Raw genomic sequence first — 16,267 nt, 5'->3', positions numbered from 1 at the left:
CCATTGCTCCACTTGATCCACTAAAATTTGCCTCACAGGTTCCACTGTGCTCTCCTTTGATTTTATTTTTGCACCTACAATGTTTTGATAATATTGCAACATCTATCACCTTTGCACTATCACCACAAGTAGCAGTTACAACCCCATTCAGGGATTTATGACCCCTCTTTTGCCAGAAACCGTCTAAAGCCACTACCAAATCCCTAGAACCACCGTTCATTTCTACAGATTCCTCCACTGCTTCCTTCATGGTTTTCAAAGCCACATCTTCAACAGAGGATCCTACCAGTTCACAGTAGTACCCAAATTTGCTTGGAGGCGATGGCAAGTTCATAATACCACAAAAGAGATTACCAGCAGCAGACCCTTTTCCAATGGATTGAAGACCATACACAAGTCGAACATTCACATCAAACACTCTAGATCGTCAATTTTCACCAAAGAGACTAGCATGTGAATTGTAGAAAGTCACTTGATACTTGCAACATGCACAGATTATCTTCATCTCACAAGCTAAACCAAAGTGCTTTGTTATCTCTAGTCGCACTCCTACACTTGAACACATTTTGCACAGAACACTTTCTTTCAGCACAGAAGATAATAATCCAATATTCAGTACTTGTTAATATCATCACAGTCACTAACATATTCACGAAATCTGTCACTTCTACCAGTCAGCTTCTTGCTAGAAGATGTCACAGGGCTATGGCTGGCCACGTGTTGCTTAGCAGAAGAACGCACTGTTTCAGTAATTGTAGTATCGCAACTTGGTATTAGTGTTAATTTTCTTTTCCCTACGTTCTTCCTCTTCTTATATACACGGTTACTAAAACGTGGCATCGTAACCAACAACAGGCGCAACACTGAACTAATTCGAAACGGTAAACAGCAAAGAGACGATATTCCGCGCTCTTAGCGCTTCATTTGTCACAGAAAACAATGTAGCCAACCCTTACACACTCGCTGTATGCGTAACGTAAGGCACTATATGCGTAACAGGCCGAGAAAATCCCAAGCAGTTCGCCAGGAAGTCACGAGAGGGTGTTAGATGCATTCAGCGGCCGCCCATTTCCTCGGCAGGCGTGGGGAAAAATGGTAATAACTCCACTTCTAGGGCGAGTAGAACAATAATTCAAAGTTTACATTAAAGAGGAATGTTCCAATTAATTTTCGGTAGCAAAAAAACAAAATCGTATTTTTTTGGATTTGACCACCTCCGGCTCCCCTTAAGTGAATCCAAAAGTAATTAACAACAATCAAATTCAATAACAAAATCAAATAATTAGTAATGGGAAAAAGCAGGAAATTCGCTCCCTCCTCTAGTCTGCTTGTTCTCATTAGACATAGGTCCAGAAGAGTTATCCTTTGCTTATCATTACATTAAAGGGAGCTCAATTACTAACCTTAGCTTTATTTATTCGGGCTAATAGTAATAATTAAAGAAAGGCGCATGCTGTCCTCAGCCACGACAGACAGAAAGAGATAGCTTCAATTTTAAAATCAGGATAGTAAAAAGATGAAATAAAAACCGCTTATGCCCATACAACACGTAATAAAATAAATGATAGGCAATAACGAGTAATAAGCAGTAAGCTTCTTAAGCAAAGGTTCAAACAGAAACAAGAAGGAGGAGGTAAGTTTGCAACGATTTCTAGATTATCTCGCCACTGTAGGAAACCGAAAACGAGAACACGCAAACTATCGGAGAACAGTGGAAGAATCTGAGAAAGTTGTCTGCTAACAGATAAGGGAGTATCACTGACCTGCGGACGAGATGGATTCGATCCTTGGTACTGTCTAGGTGGGAGAACTGGAGCAGACAAAACCCAGTCCCTTGAGAAAAACAGAGGAACTACTGCTCTGAAATTGGACATTAAAGTCTGCATCAAACTTGCGCGAAACACGTACACTCCAGCACTGCCGCCCAGTGGAGCGTAACGTACAGGAATACGTGGCAGTCTGTTCAACTATTGTTAGACAATACAGTGAAATCATGTAAGCAAACTGCGGAGAGTAGAATGTAGAGAAAACTGTTATGGAACTGTTCCAAGACAGGAGTAGCACATTCGGAAAATGCTGGGGAAGGGACACGGCTGTTGGTTGTTGCGCCGTTAATTCAACCATCCCTGCTGTTGTTGTTTCGAAAAGCCATGTCAAATCTAGAATATGATTTTAGTACACGATTATCACCTCTGATGATTCTTAATACGAGTTAAGTGCGTCAATAACAGATTCATCTCTTTCTCTAACATAAATCAGAATGGCTGGAAGAATCACAGTTACTGAATGAAAAATCAAGCAGTTTTCTAGCGTCTCGCCCATTAAGTAAATAATAAGTGAAAATCATTTAAAAATATGTGAGAATCACCCGGCTAAACCAGGGCTCCACCGACAAACTTTCATAGGTTGTTCAGGTATATTTTCTGAGTATTTCGGTACAAGGGACCCCTCCGTCTCCAGCGGCGTGTTACAGAGTAATAATGTAATAACGATTTGTTCTGTTTGCTACCGCAATCATCGTTGTTTCTGTGAAGATAGCTGCACAACAGTGAAGAAGCCTGTAATATACAATAAGCAAACGTACAACACGCAACACAGAATAAAGCAACAACCCACAGACGAAACACGCTCACTGTTTTCAGAGTTTGTTCGACCTGTTATGTCAGTGTACAGTACGGCACGTAACAAATGCAGAACTATTCCCTTACTGGTAATGTCCAGAATTACGACCACGATGATCACGGCAGAGTGCATAGTGACTCACCAATGACTCTCTTACAATCTCAAGAATTTCACGAGTCTGGCATACTACTTTCGCAACGGCAAAAATCCTAGCAACAAGGTCCGCAGTAGTATCGACAAGAGACTTGTAAATTAGGTCCTTCACAAGTCCGCAGAAGAAGAAGAAGAAGTCCACTGTTGTCATGTCTGATGACCGAGATGACCATCGGGATCAGCCCATCGTCATCGAGACTCTACTTGAATGTGTTTCCATATACCGAGTGCAAAGTGTGTCGGCGCCCCGCCATGTTGAAAACACGTAAGCCGAGGAATTATCAACGGCGCTCTTCTAGGAACTGTAGGAGGACATGATGAAGAGACGTTTTGTACTCGACTGCATTCAGTGCATGAGGAAGTAAGTAAGCCCCAATTACAAAATCGTTGACAATATCAACCTGTACTTTCGCAGCAAACTTCTGTTGATGAGACGGACATCCCAGTGCACGTGGATTTTCGTCATCCCATACGCAGCCATTCTTACTGTTGAACATATCCTCTCTTGCCATCACGGCCTCGTCTGTAAGCAAAACTAAAGTGTGGATGCTGTGACTTCAGCTATTGTTTTGTATTCAGAGCTCGTGCAACACGCCGACTACTTCAGGTAGGATTGTCAGCAATCGTGTATAACACATTCTCTGCCATGCCTCAGACAGTCAACATATTCCTTTCTAACACGGAAGGATGTAGTTTCTCGTAGGTGCCTATATGCAGCTGCGAAAGTTCTCTGATGTGGTTGGCGTCGGTGCGAGAACAGTTCAGCATAGGCGTCTCTGTGCCGCTCTTCCATTGCGTTCTAAGAAGTCATTCATGAGATCCATATGGGTCAAGTCATCATGAGTAAATCTATCCACAGAAGATCAGTGTTAACGCACAACTAACACTAGACAGAACGCAGCAGTACTGGATGTAATGGTAAGGAGGGCAATACTGTTGTTGACAGCAGGTACAATGAACGAACAGGAATAAGTCACACAGCGCTTACGCTTGCAGTTGCACTTTTCTTCACTAATTTTCAGTGTAGTGCAGATACAAAGCTAATTTGGTCAACAAACAAAACGAAATTCAACAGCTCTTTAGCGAACCTCCAGAGACCGTGGGTCTGTTATACTAAAATATTTAGAAGGTATCCCTGAAAAACTTTCGAGAGTTTATCGGTGAATTGTGGTTCGACCTGTATATCACCAGGTTTCAGTCATACTTTGTACGAGGAGCATTAAGCCCCTATACTTTCGTGAAGACTGTATAGGTGGCGGCGCTATATGAGGCCATCAAAATGACATCTATAACAGAGATGCGTTCCAAGCAGAGAGCTATCACTGAGTTTCTGTTGACCGACAACTAGACCATCGCAGATATTCACAGGCGCGTGCAGAATGTCTACGGAGAGCTGGCAGTGAACAAAAGCATGGGGAGTCTTTGGGTGACGGGTCTGTCATCTTCGCAACAAGGTCGTGCAAACCTGTCCAGTGATTCTTCAATTATGGAACGTGCGGACACTCTCATTCGACGTGATCGACGAATCACAATCAAACCCCTCGTTGGACAACTGGACGTCTCTGTTGATAGACGCTGAGAGGTTCTAGGCGCTTCAGTCCGGAACCGCGCTGCTGCTACGGTCGCAGGTTCGAATCCTGCCTCGGGCATGGATGTGTGTGATGTCCTTAGGTTAGTTAGGTTTAAGTAGTTCTACGTTTCGCGGACTGATGACCTCAGATGTTAAGTCCCATAGTGTTTAGAGCCATTTGAACCATCTGTTGGTAGAGCTGACACAATCGTCGATCATTTGGGGTGCTCAAAGTTGTGCGTCCGCTGGGATTCTCGGCACCTAACAGAAGACATAAAGAGCAACAAAGAACCATCTGTGCGGAATTGCTTGCGCGTTACGAGGCTGATCGTGTTAATTTTTTGTCGAACTTAGTCACAGGCGATGAAACATGGGTTCATCACTTCGAATCGGAAACAGAACAGCAATCCATGGAATGGCGCCACACCAAATGCATTACCACATCTTTAACCGGTAAAGTTATGGCAACGGTGTTCTGTGATTCTGAAGGTGTTATTCTGTTTTGTATCCTCCATTATAGTGGAAAGATGAACATTGAGTGTATCGTTCTACTCTCAGGAAATTGAAGAAACGATTTCAGCTTGTTCGTCGCACAGAAATGCAAACCAACTTCTGCTTCTGCCTGACAACGTAAGGCCTCACACAAGTCTGCGCACCCGAGAGGACCTCAAAAAACATCACTGGACTGTTCTTGCTCAATCATCCTGCAGCCCGTATCTCGCACCTACCCGCTTTCATCCGTTTGGCCCACTGAATGATGCACTCCACAGGAAGCAGTATGTGAACAATGGGGAGGTTATCGATACAGCTGCTTGTTACAAGTCTCTAGCGAGCGCTCGTCCACTCTTGCTCGGGACTTCAAGTAGGAAACCAGTAAAGCCATCAGCTGATAGGAAGCAACCTCTAACAAGGCGTTTAGTTAAAGTATGGCCTATGTGATGCCTCTATTGCTCTCTGTTTGTAATTATATTCCTCCTGAGTATGAAGACTTCTGTACCACCAGTTAAGTGCAATATATTATTTTTTATCAACGATTTCTAATTATTTTAGTCGTTGTAGACCCAGACCATGCAGCCAGCTCCTTATCGACTTCACTGACAAACCTGCTGTATATACAAAGAAGAGATTTGTATGTTTCTATTTAGCATTGTCCACCAGTCATTCACATAACATAACAGCAACACGTTGGCTCTGATGTCGACCCAGTAGGTGGCGTAATACTGTCGCATTGAACGGAGATTGTGTTGAAAAATAGGATTTTGTAGCGAAAAGATCGTGTAAAAAATGGTGTATTGGAATTCTTAATAAAACCAACCTGATTTCAGAAAAAAGTGTTGCGTTACATATGATCGCTGCTCATAAATCAAGAGCTCGACAGCAATTCCTAAAACTGGAAATATTTACTATTAACGTTGGAAGTGTTAACGACACACACACGGAACCATAACAAAAGCTTTTCATTGGAGTTAGAACTAAATTTCAAGTTCTACAAATAGAATTTTATAGCGCTCGTGCATCCCAATAACTGAGAATGTTTCCAATTTAATTTCAGTATAGTTTGAAAATAGCTAGTTGTATTTGGATTGCCTAAAGACTGAAAAATGGATGGCAGTGAAGAGGGTTGGAAAACACCGAAGGTAAACCGCATACTGTTCTTAAGGAATGGAGACAGGAGAAGCAATTTTGATTCGTGACAACGGTTATCAGATGTAAACCAGTTGTTCACCCTGTTGTTTAGTGTGTCTGGCAGCGTGGAAACGTCACCGAAATGAGAGCTAGATGTGCTAGAATTGTTGTTGTTCTTGGACTGCCAGCGATACCAGATCAAAAGGGATCATCAGGCGTTCAACCAAAGGAGCTCGTGTTTTCAGTGCGTGAAAAATTGTTACACGGTACAATAATCGCTGAATACGCTGTCATGGGCATGAAAGCCTTACTACCGAGAAACTAATTCATGGCTTACTAGGGAATCTTACGGAGTGAAATAATTCGAGTTTTTCCAAACTTATAGGATCTGTAATTCATTGTCTGGGCATCAATTTCTTAAACAGTACGACGCATTTCTCAAAGAAATTCGATAAAGCTATCTTTAAGATAAGAATATTTCCGAGCGCTGTTAAGTATAAAACACTTACAGCCTGTTAACGAATTCGTTGGTAACCCACCGTTTAGTGAAACTGGATTGTAAACAAAGTCGCTGCCAACAACATTTTTTACTTTTTCAGTTCCATATTTTTAACATATGAAAAACTAAATTATCAAATATGGTATCATGTTATTGAAAAATAACACGAAAACGCAAGTATACACAACAAAGTAAAATTTGGTACAAGGATGCGAAACATCAAATAGAAAATGAAATACTTTTATTATTTGTGGAGATTGAACAGTGTTATTAATACCAACATGTTTTAATTTAACATAATAGCATTTCGTGTGACTGTTATAACACGTCTCTTTCAATAATATTTGTACAATAACTTTTTCACGGTGCGGATGGTAATTATTTTTAATTCACACTGGTAAGACGTGCATACGTTATTACACCAATAGGTTTCTCCTTAGCTGATTGCCTCTGTGTTGTATCAGTTGCCTCTTATCAGGGTTATGAAAATATCTACAGGTCTTGCTTGTACGAAGAAATCATACTATTTCCAGGATTGAAAAAGTTAGAGAATTCAGTAACTACGAAAAAAACCGTTTCTTCATTATATCTCCTGTATTCTTAATTATGAAATTTATTGATCCACAAAATAAAGGGTGTAACATAATTACTGTTCCAAACGCATACAGTTGAAAGTACTCGATATTAGAAGCACAAAAGCGTAGTAAAAGTGTGCTCTAAAATGCATACCGTACCACAAGAGGTATGAGCACTTCTTCACCTTCAATCTGTGAAAAGTAACTCTTGTACTGCAGTCTCTTTGCTTTCCATATCCTGGAAGAAGCTAATGGATAAAACAAGGTACGCTTTTAGAGCTCATGTTTACCACACAACTTTCCCTTAAGAGCTATGAGCAGCTGTTTATCTTCGCTATTGTGAAACACATTGTGGTGTCACCGCCAGACACCACACTTGCTAGATGGTAGCCTTTAAATCGGCCGCGGTCCGTTAGTATACGCCAGACCCGCGTGTCGCCACTGTCAGTGATTGCAGACCGAGCGCCACCACACGGCAGGTCTAGTGAGACGTCCTAGCACTCGCCCCAGTTGTACAGCCGACGTTCATAGCAAAGGTTCACTGACAAATACGCTCTCATTTGCCGAGACGATAGTTAGCATAGCCTTCAGCTACGTCATTTGCTACGACCTAGCAAGGCGCCATTATCAATAGATATTTAACTTGTGATGCCTGTACCGTCAGACCGATGTACACCACATATGGATTAAAGTTAAGTATTCTACCAGTTACATCCTGTTTTGCTAGTCTTATTTCTCTTACCTGTTCCAGACCTCACGCCAGACTGCGTGAGCTTAAACGCGTGTATTTCGGCCTCCTCTAGCAACACGGTGTTGGCTCTTCTGCCAACACTTCACACATCTCTTCTAGTGAAGAATTGCTTATAGCTTTTAAGGCATGCATTTTAGAGCCCATGTTTACTGGACATTTTTGCTTCTACTGTAGTGTACTTTAAACTGTATGCATTTACGCCATTAATTATGATACAATTTGTATATGAGCTGCAAAGTTCTTTTTGTTACGAGCTACAAAGTTCTTTTTGTTACGTTTGCACAAAACCTACCCAACTGCTTCTGCTGTCCATTCTCTACACTCTTTCACAGCTACTGTTCTCGCCAAGTGCGAGAGAGAGAGAGAGAGAGAGAGAGAGAGAGAGAGAGAGCAAAGACTACTTACAGATGCAAAGACCTTGATTATCTACGTCTCTGGTAAAGATCTTATTTAAATCAACTGATATATTTAAGAGAACTTATTGAAATTAAATGCATGTACATTCAAGTTAAAACTTCAAAATTTATCTTAATCACATAAAATGTAAACAGTCTAGCACGAATTAATGCATTTTAGAAAACGTGAGTTTTACATGAACTTCGTCATGTATAAATGAAGATATTGACATTCATCAGGATCGGAAGGTGGAAAATGCCTGTTAAGCTTCATTATATCACACTGTACCAGTTTTAATTTATTTTAATATAACAAGCAGTTAAGGAACTCTATTATTACGCTCCCACCATGCTATGCGCTTTCTAGCTACCGACGAATTCCTTAACAAACTACAAATATTTTATACTTAACTGCATTCGGAAACTTATTTTTCAAAGAGGATTTTTTGAGTTTATTTGAGAACTGAGCTGTATTGCTTTAGGATGTGATGTATGGCCACTAAACTTTTTATAAGTATGAAGAAAATCTGAAAGCTTATTCAGTAAGTCCCCCTTGTTAGAGAGAATTTCCTCTTTGGTGATTAATGAAAACTTATCTTGAAGGTCAATAAATGTTAATGAAGAGCGCGTAGGAAGGAGAAAACTTTAGTAGCGTTGGATTTCAGAATTACCGATTGGCACAGGAGTTCAGTAATATGGATTATGTATCTTGAGGAAGTATTAGAAAGTTTTGAAATCACAATCAAGTCTGGTAGAGGCACGGTATTTGGGCTCCAACAACACGGTTCAGTCTTTGCGTAAGTGTTAAGAAATACTGAGGAACCTGTAATTGGCTCATTTCAAGAAAGAATGTGCTGTCGCAGAACCATTTGCCATATTTTGCGGATTATAAAACACCACGGACTACAAGATACACCTTAGTTTTTGAGTAGTTTTTTGCAAAAGTAACATTTTTATTATTTTTATTGTTAGATCGCAAATCTAAGCTAAAAGAACTCTTATTTTATAAAATCGAACTGACCTTTAAGATCCCCTTAAAATCATCATCTGAATTATGTTCTTCTTCTTCTTCGTCGTCGTCGTCGTCGTCGTCGTCCTCTTCGTCGTCATCGTTGTGCTTTTCATGCATAAGATCGTCTTCACTGCCATCGAAAGAGTTACTTATGCCACACATCTTGCAAGATTTAACAATAATGTCTTCTCTCACTCTAGATCACGACTGTTTTATTCACTGACACTCTTGTTTCATTGCAGGTCGTTTTAAAGTTCCCTTCAGCATGAATCCATGTTAGGCTTCATCCATCATACATTTGTTCCGTTCCTCTCTCTTATACTCTTTAAATGATGGTTTATTTGTCGAGACATCCTCCGGAATAACAGCAAGCTCTGTATTTCCTTGTCCTAACAATCTCTTCAAATGTCTACTAAATTGATCTAGCAGAAGAAGACAATTCTTCTTCAGTAAAGCACCTTTCCTTCTCTCTTAAACTCTGTTAATGCATAGTGTCATACCAGCCTCGTACATTCAACGCTTATTATGCACGCGAACAACAACGCCTGGCAGTATTTCAGAAGGTTTTGCCATTGGATTAAGCTTAGTTCCGTCAGCACAACATGAAAGGACAATAATGTAGTACATATTTTCGTGTCCACTTGTTTTTGTAGTTACTGATGTAGCATCTTTCATGGAAACAGTTCTGTTACTCGGCACATAAAATGTCAGAGGAGTTTCGTCCATATTCACTATTTGGCTTAGTTCCACACGGATTTTCTTTCAATGTTTAGTAGTAAAACGATATACAGACAATATTTTCTCTTCACATTCTTGTGGCATTTTCTGACATTTTTTGTTCCGGTTCGCATACTAAGTCCATGATGCTTCATTCACCTGTAGCACCAATCAACTCAATCCTTAAAGTCTGTGAAGTTCCATTACGAGCGTGTATTTGAAACACTTTTCCATTAATTCCAATGCCAGTTTGACGGTGTCCTTGAATCCATTTCAATACGTCATCTTCTAAAAAAATGTTCAAATGTGTGTGAAATCTTATGGGACTTAACTGCTAAGGTCGTCAGTCCCTAAGCTTATACACTACTTAAACTAAATTATCCTAACGACAAACACACACACCCATGCCCGAGGGAGGACTCGAACCTCCGCCGGGACCGGCTGCACAGTCCTTGACTGCAACGCCTGAGACCGCTCGGCTAATCCCGCGCGGCGTCATCTTCTAGTTTTGGCCATTTTGCATTCAGTCCTCTGTTTGCCTATTTAGTCTTCCTCATTTTGATCAGTTCTTGTTTACTAGCCCGCCAATCGCGAATGGTATTTTCTGTTGGTGGAAGGTCGATATGCCACTCAGCTACTCTGTTTCCATGTTATGCATATGCTATTACATTCAATTTATAGCCCGGATCATATGAAATCCTTTTATCTTTTTCCATTACGAAACTAGGTACTACAAATGTGGTGTCACCGCCAGACACGACACTTGCTAGGTGGTAGCTTTAAATCGGCCGCGGTCCATTAGTACATGTCGGACCCGCGTGTCGCCACTGTCAGGGATCGCAGACCGAGCGCCACCACAAGGCAGGTCTCGAGATACGGACTAGCACTCGCCCCAGTTGTACGGACGACGTAGCTAGCGACTACACTGACGAAGTCTCGCTCCTTTGCCGAGCAGATAGTTTGAATAGCCTTCAGCTAAGTCAATGGCTACGACCTAGCAAGGCACCATTAGTAACATTGCATGTATCTAAAGAGTCTCACTTGTATCGCCACAATATCCAGATGTACCAAATGGATGGATTTAAGTTAAGTATTCCAGAAGCTACGTACTTTTCTTTATAGTATTCATTACGTATCCTGTTTCAGACCTCACGCCATCCTGCTTTAGCTTAGCGCGTGCCTTTCGGCTTCCTCTCATTGTGTCTAGGCTGTCTTGTCTAGACACAACAACAAAAATAATGTACTGCTACCGGTAACATAAATCACTGTCAATTCAAGTTCACTGGCACCATAGACTGCAATGATGCATCATAGGCTAGACAGTGTTCTGGGTTTGTGATGGCAGAGCGGAGAGGGAGACAATGTTATCAAGTTTTTGAATACGCGCAACTCATGTTCGTCACATCAGTGTACTGTTGCTGCCAGTTGAACCCAATGTTGCCAGACAGAGATAGATTTCCCTCAGCATCGAACATATGGCGGTTTTTAAGACGTTGGAATTTTAAAGCAAACACTGGATATTTTTATATTTATTTCTAGTGTAGATGCACGTAAATTTCGGAACAATTTTTGAAGAAAAAAGTGTGTCTTACAGTCCATCATATATGGTAGCCAAACTTATAGGTATTTCTGATGCACGTATACCGATTTGTCTGCCTTTTGCACAAGAAAAATTAAGGGGAGGAGCATATCATTTTCCCCTCAATCAATCCGAGAATGTATCATAAAATGGCGCTAGTACTAATGATACGGCGTCCTCTGTCAAGCGCTGCACAGAAACGTGCTGTGTACAAATATTATATTGCTTCCTGTTAGACCAGTTAATCCAGCAATAGAGGGGCAGCCGTTCTGGACAGACACCGTTCTCCTCGTCGAAAGCCGACGACGGCATTCCGAAAGCAGGTGTAGGAGCATCATTAATGAACGAACATGGGAGACCGTATTTCACGAAAACCTGCAGCCGTTTGTTTACCGCTCTCCCACACTGTCTCCTGTACTCACCTGACGACTCCATCAGTCTGCCCAGCCTCCGGCAGAACAGCTCGCTTATTCACTCTCAAGTTCCTGGTGTAGCGGCGTCACCGCCTCGGTCAACATCCTACGAGAATGAGGCACATGCTCTCTTGAATATTTTAAGGCTAAATTAGGGTGGTTGGACGACAATCTGATCCATACCGTCAAAGACTACGAGTACGGTCTTCAATGCGTCACCTCGACCGGTGATTCAAATGAAGTAGCGGTTAGCGACGTATCTAGGAACGGAAGAAGTTCAACAAGTTTCTTGGAAAACATGTTTAATTTAATTTGTTGCAATGAAATCTCAGTCTGACGCATTATTGGATTCGAAAAGAGTCTGCTCGGAGACATTTCAGTTGACTGCTAGTGTTATTACTGATCACTTCTTTGTTTTGAAATCACTCACCCTCAGAAGAAAAGGCGTGGTGGCGCAGTGTTAAGATACGGGACTGGATTTTGGACGAACGATGGTTCAAAGCCCGCCCAGTCATCCCGGTTTAATAAATGAAATATATTCGAAGTCGCGAATACGAACGACCATCAGCTGTACAAGGGAACGACGACAGTAAAAATTTGTGTCGGAGCGGGACTCGAACCCGCAATTACCGCTTTAGGCGAGCGGCCGTCTTAACCGCTTTGGCTATCCATGCATGACTCACAGCCAGACCCAAAATCCCATATATCGTCGTTCCTGCCTCACGACCTGTACTCGTGCACACATTATGTGATACCGGTGTAGGGGAGGACATTTTAATTGAAAGTCACTAGCTGGCACACGCCGATAACCACAGCACTGCAGTCCCTGTGTTGTTAAGAAGGGACTTTTCCTGTTCGTTATTCCTTTATACAGCTGATGGCTGCTCGTATTCGCAACTGCGAATACATTTCATATACCCTAATTTAGATTTTGCGTGGTTTTCGTAGGTCTTGTGGGACAAATTCCGGGGTAATACCTTTGAAAAGGACACGGCCGATTTCCTTATGCATCCTTAGTCAATCCGAAGTTATTGTCCGTTTCTAACGACTTTTGGTTCATAGACGTTAAATCGAAATCTTCCTTCCGACAGCGTATCTTCGACATACATCCCGCGTTTTATTTATGACGGGGAAAACAGACAAACTGAAGCTTACATTCATATTCAGAGTGAACCAGTACTTCACTGACAAATTTTCAGAGGTTGTCCAGTGTTACCGTCTAAGTGTTTTTGTATGAGGGAGACACGGTCTCCGGTGGCCCGTCACAGAGTTTTTGCACTGCGTTTCGTTTATTTCCCCAGTTAGCTTTTTATCTGTATTTCACTGAAAATGGCCTACAACAGTGCAAACGTCCACGGCACGCGCGATGTGTCCTGGTTTTACTGTTTCAGAGTGCTTGCTCTTCACAACAGTAATAGCCTCCCTATCTCGTTGCCCTCAAGCTTGCATTCAGTGACCTTGTATATAATAGAGAGGCTACTGTTGAAATTCCGCTAGCTCCCGTCAGAAGAAGAATTCATCATCATTATTTCCTCCTAAAAATGTCTCGCGAAATTATCACTGCAAGAAAATCAGTGTAAGTAAACCTCATACGAAGTTTTGGAGACAATCAGTCTTCCCGCGTATCATTTACGGATGGAACAAAGAACCTGGGAAATGACAGTGCTTCCAAAAGTACCATCCACCAAGGTCTCTTACGGTGTATAGGTATGTTCCGGGTGATCCAGAATTCGACCGACGTATTTTTAGGAGTTGCCCTCACACTTGTGCCGACATGAGCTGCTCTTCATTGTACCTTCTCTGTCTCTCTTATTAATCCAAACTGGTAGGGCCTCCAGAGCAATGCCCAAGGATCGGTCGAATAAGAGTTCCGTAAAGCCGTCGGCACAGCGACTGTGCTGTTGAACGTCAACATTGAGCGTGCTGACTTCAACGTGCTGCTAAACGCTCAGAAAGATGCGAAATGTGCATAGGGTACGTGAGCCCCAACGTAGTATAAGCGATCGCAACGCGCTCAAGCGACAGTTGTCGGGTGTATCTAGCTTGTAAATCACACTGTTTACGAATTGGATGGGCGTAAGACTCCTATACTATGTCTATTAAAGCGAACTTTTCTCCCTTGTTGATATGCTCTGTCTTCAGTACGCATAAATGAAAAGTTCATTATCCGCGAAAATATTATAAGACAGAAAGGAAAGCACCATGTCCAGTCAGTAAGGACATCAGCTTATAAACTTTCCATTAAAAATACTGCGATACAAATCTACAACAGTTCTACACATAAGATAAAAATTGTTGCATCGTTCTCACTTTTTAGTAAAACCCTTAGATCATTCTTATTTGATCACTGTTGCTACACAGTAGCAGAATCCCTACATATTAATGACAAAACTTAAAGAGCAAAATATCTTACTGCGATTAGCGTAAGCTTTCCTGTAGATTTTGCCAATTGAACAGACACTGCTCAAAACGAGCCATCTTATATTTACATAACATCGAATATTATAGCATATACTTACATTAAAGTATCAGTACCTATAAAAAACACGAAGGTTTGGATGCATTGGTACGTGAACCATCAACACGTCAAATTTGTTCTGCCTATCTAAGACACTTCTCATTTTTTTTACTTTTTTTAAAATTTTGTTCAGTATTGTTAGGTTCGTTTGGTCTGGGCGGACGTCACATGACATCCGTTCATGTTGAGCGTTGATTGTTTTACTCAGTTTCTTTTTTTTTATTACAGAGGACAATCGGCCTTCTGACCGAACACGCTGAGCTACCGCACCGGCACACATTGCGTTACAACGACCGCAAATATTATACTACCATGTGTAGCTTGTTAAAATGTCCCGAAAGCTTTAATTTCAGCTATATTACTAATTGAAATTTAATTTTAACAAACTGTAAGTATAACATTGCGTTTTAATGTATCCTCAACATGCCGTTGCTTCCAAATGGCGTTCTATCATAATACGCTAGTTACAATAATTCTTTTACCACGAAAATGACGTTTCTCGTCACTATATTACAACGAATCATACAATTTACGGCGGGTTTTTGAGAGCTCCCCAGTTTGCTAGTGCTCAGAAATGACATATAAACATACGGGCTTCAACTGGAGCCAATATGGCGCCTCACAACTGAAGGGACATGATGTAGGTGGCGTTCTGCCATCTCATTGATCAACGTTCAAACGCACGTCCAGAATATCTGACATGCTAGATATTGTTCTGCACATTGGGAAAGAGACCCCAACGTGCTATTTCACGCTATGACGTCAGAAACTCGGCACGCTGAACGCTTAACGTTCGGATGCACGGTCCGTGCGCCGACGACTGCAGCCATTCCTTTTGTGTGAGACGGCACTACTAGCACCCGACAGAGTTTGAAATGGGCTTGAATGTGGGCATCCATTTGGACGGCTGGATGAATCGTGCAGTATCCAGATTTGTGCGACATTCGGGTGTGACAGTGGTACGATGTTGGACTGCATACTTATCGTCAGGTTTCCCGGTAAACGCGTCTGACCCCATAAGAGACGATCACCGTACTGCGAACCAAACACATCGCAACCCCTTCACATCTGTGCGTATCCGGGAAAGAATAATGGACTCCTTGCAACATTCTGTGCCAAGCTGCACCGTTTGTCGAAGACTAGAGGCATTCGAACTGGGGAATTTCTGTCCGATACGTAAGCTGCCATTAAGAATACAACACAAACGGCTGCATTTGGAGTGCTGCCGTGAGCGGAAAGGATGGACTGCAGATGAACACGTCTCCCTGTGTTCGGCAATGGATCGCAGTTCTGCACAACCACGGATGAGAATCGTTGCTGAGCACGGAGGCGACCTGGGGAGAAGTCCCATTCTTCCAATGGTTTGCAGAGGCAAGGCGGTGTTGCTCCTCACGCCGAGGTGTGGTGAGCAATTGCGTATGACTTCAGGTCGTCGCTGTTAGTAATTAAGAGAACTCTGACATCGCAACATTATGTTGTGGGTAGCAGGTAGTGACTGAGTGAACTTACTAGGCACGTCATGGACATCCTCCATCCTCATGTGTCATCTGTCGTGCGATAGTACTGTGGTGCCATATTTCAATAGGACAAGCCTAGCCCGCACATGGCAGGTGTCTCTATGAACTGTATACGTGATGTTGAAGTACTTCCATGGCCATCAAGATTCCCAGATCTGTCTCCGATGGGACACCTGTGGCCCATTTCAGACTCAGCTTCGTCCCAGTGTTGGTACCCAGATCAAGGCTGTGGGCCATCTTGCCTCAGAAGAGGTTACAGTTGATTTGTAACACCCTTTCCTAACGAATTTGTGGATGCATCCTTGACAAATGGGACACAA

General features: G+C 42.1%; 1 protein-coding gene across 1 annotated transcript in view; it reads right to left on the bottom strand.

Annotated features, from left to right (window-relative positions):
* LOC124795845 overlaps positions 1–16,267 on the bottom strand; it is a 923,569-nt gene that overhangs the window by 828,116 nt on the left and 79,186 nt on the right. The window lies entirely within an intron of this gene.

This window comes from Schistocerca piceifrons, chromosome 4 (genome assembly GCF_021461385.2).
Source record: "Schistocerca piceifrons isolate TAMUIC-IGC-003096 chromosome 4, iqSchPice1.1, whole genome shotgun sequence".
In the NCBI taxonomy this organism is placed as follows: Eukaryota; Metazoa; Arthropoda; class Insecta; order Orthoptera; family Acrididae; genus Schistocerca; species Schistocerca piceifrons.
The sequence above is the reverse complement of the archived record's forward strand: the minus strand, read 5'-3'. Positions and strand labels throughout refer to the sequence as shown.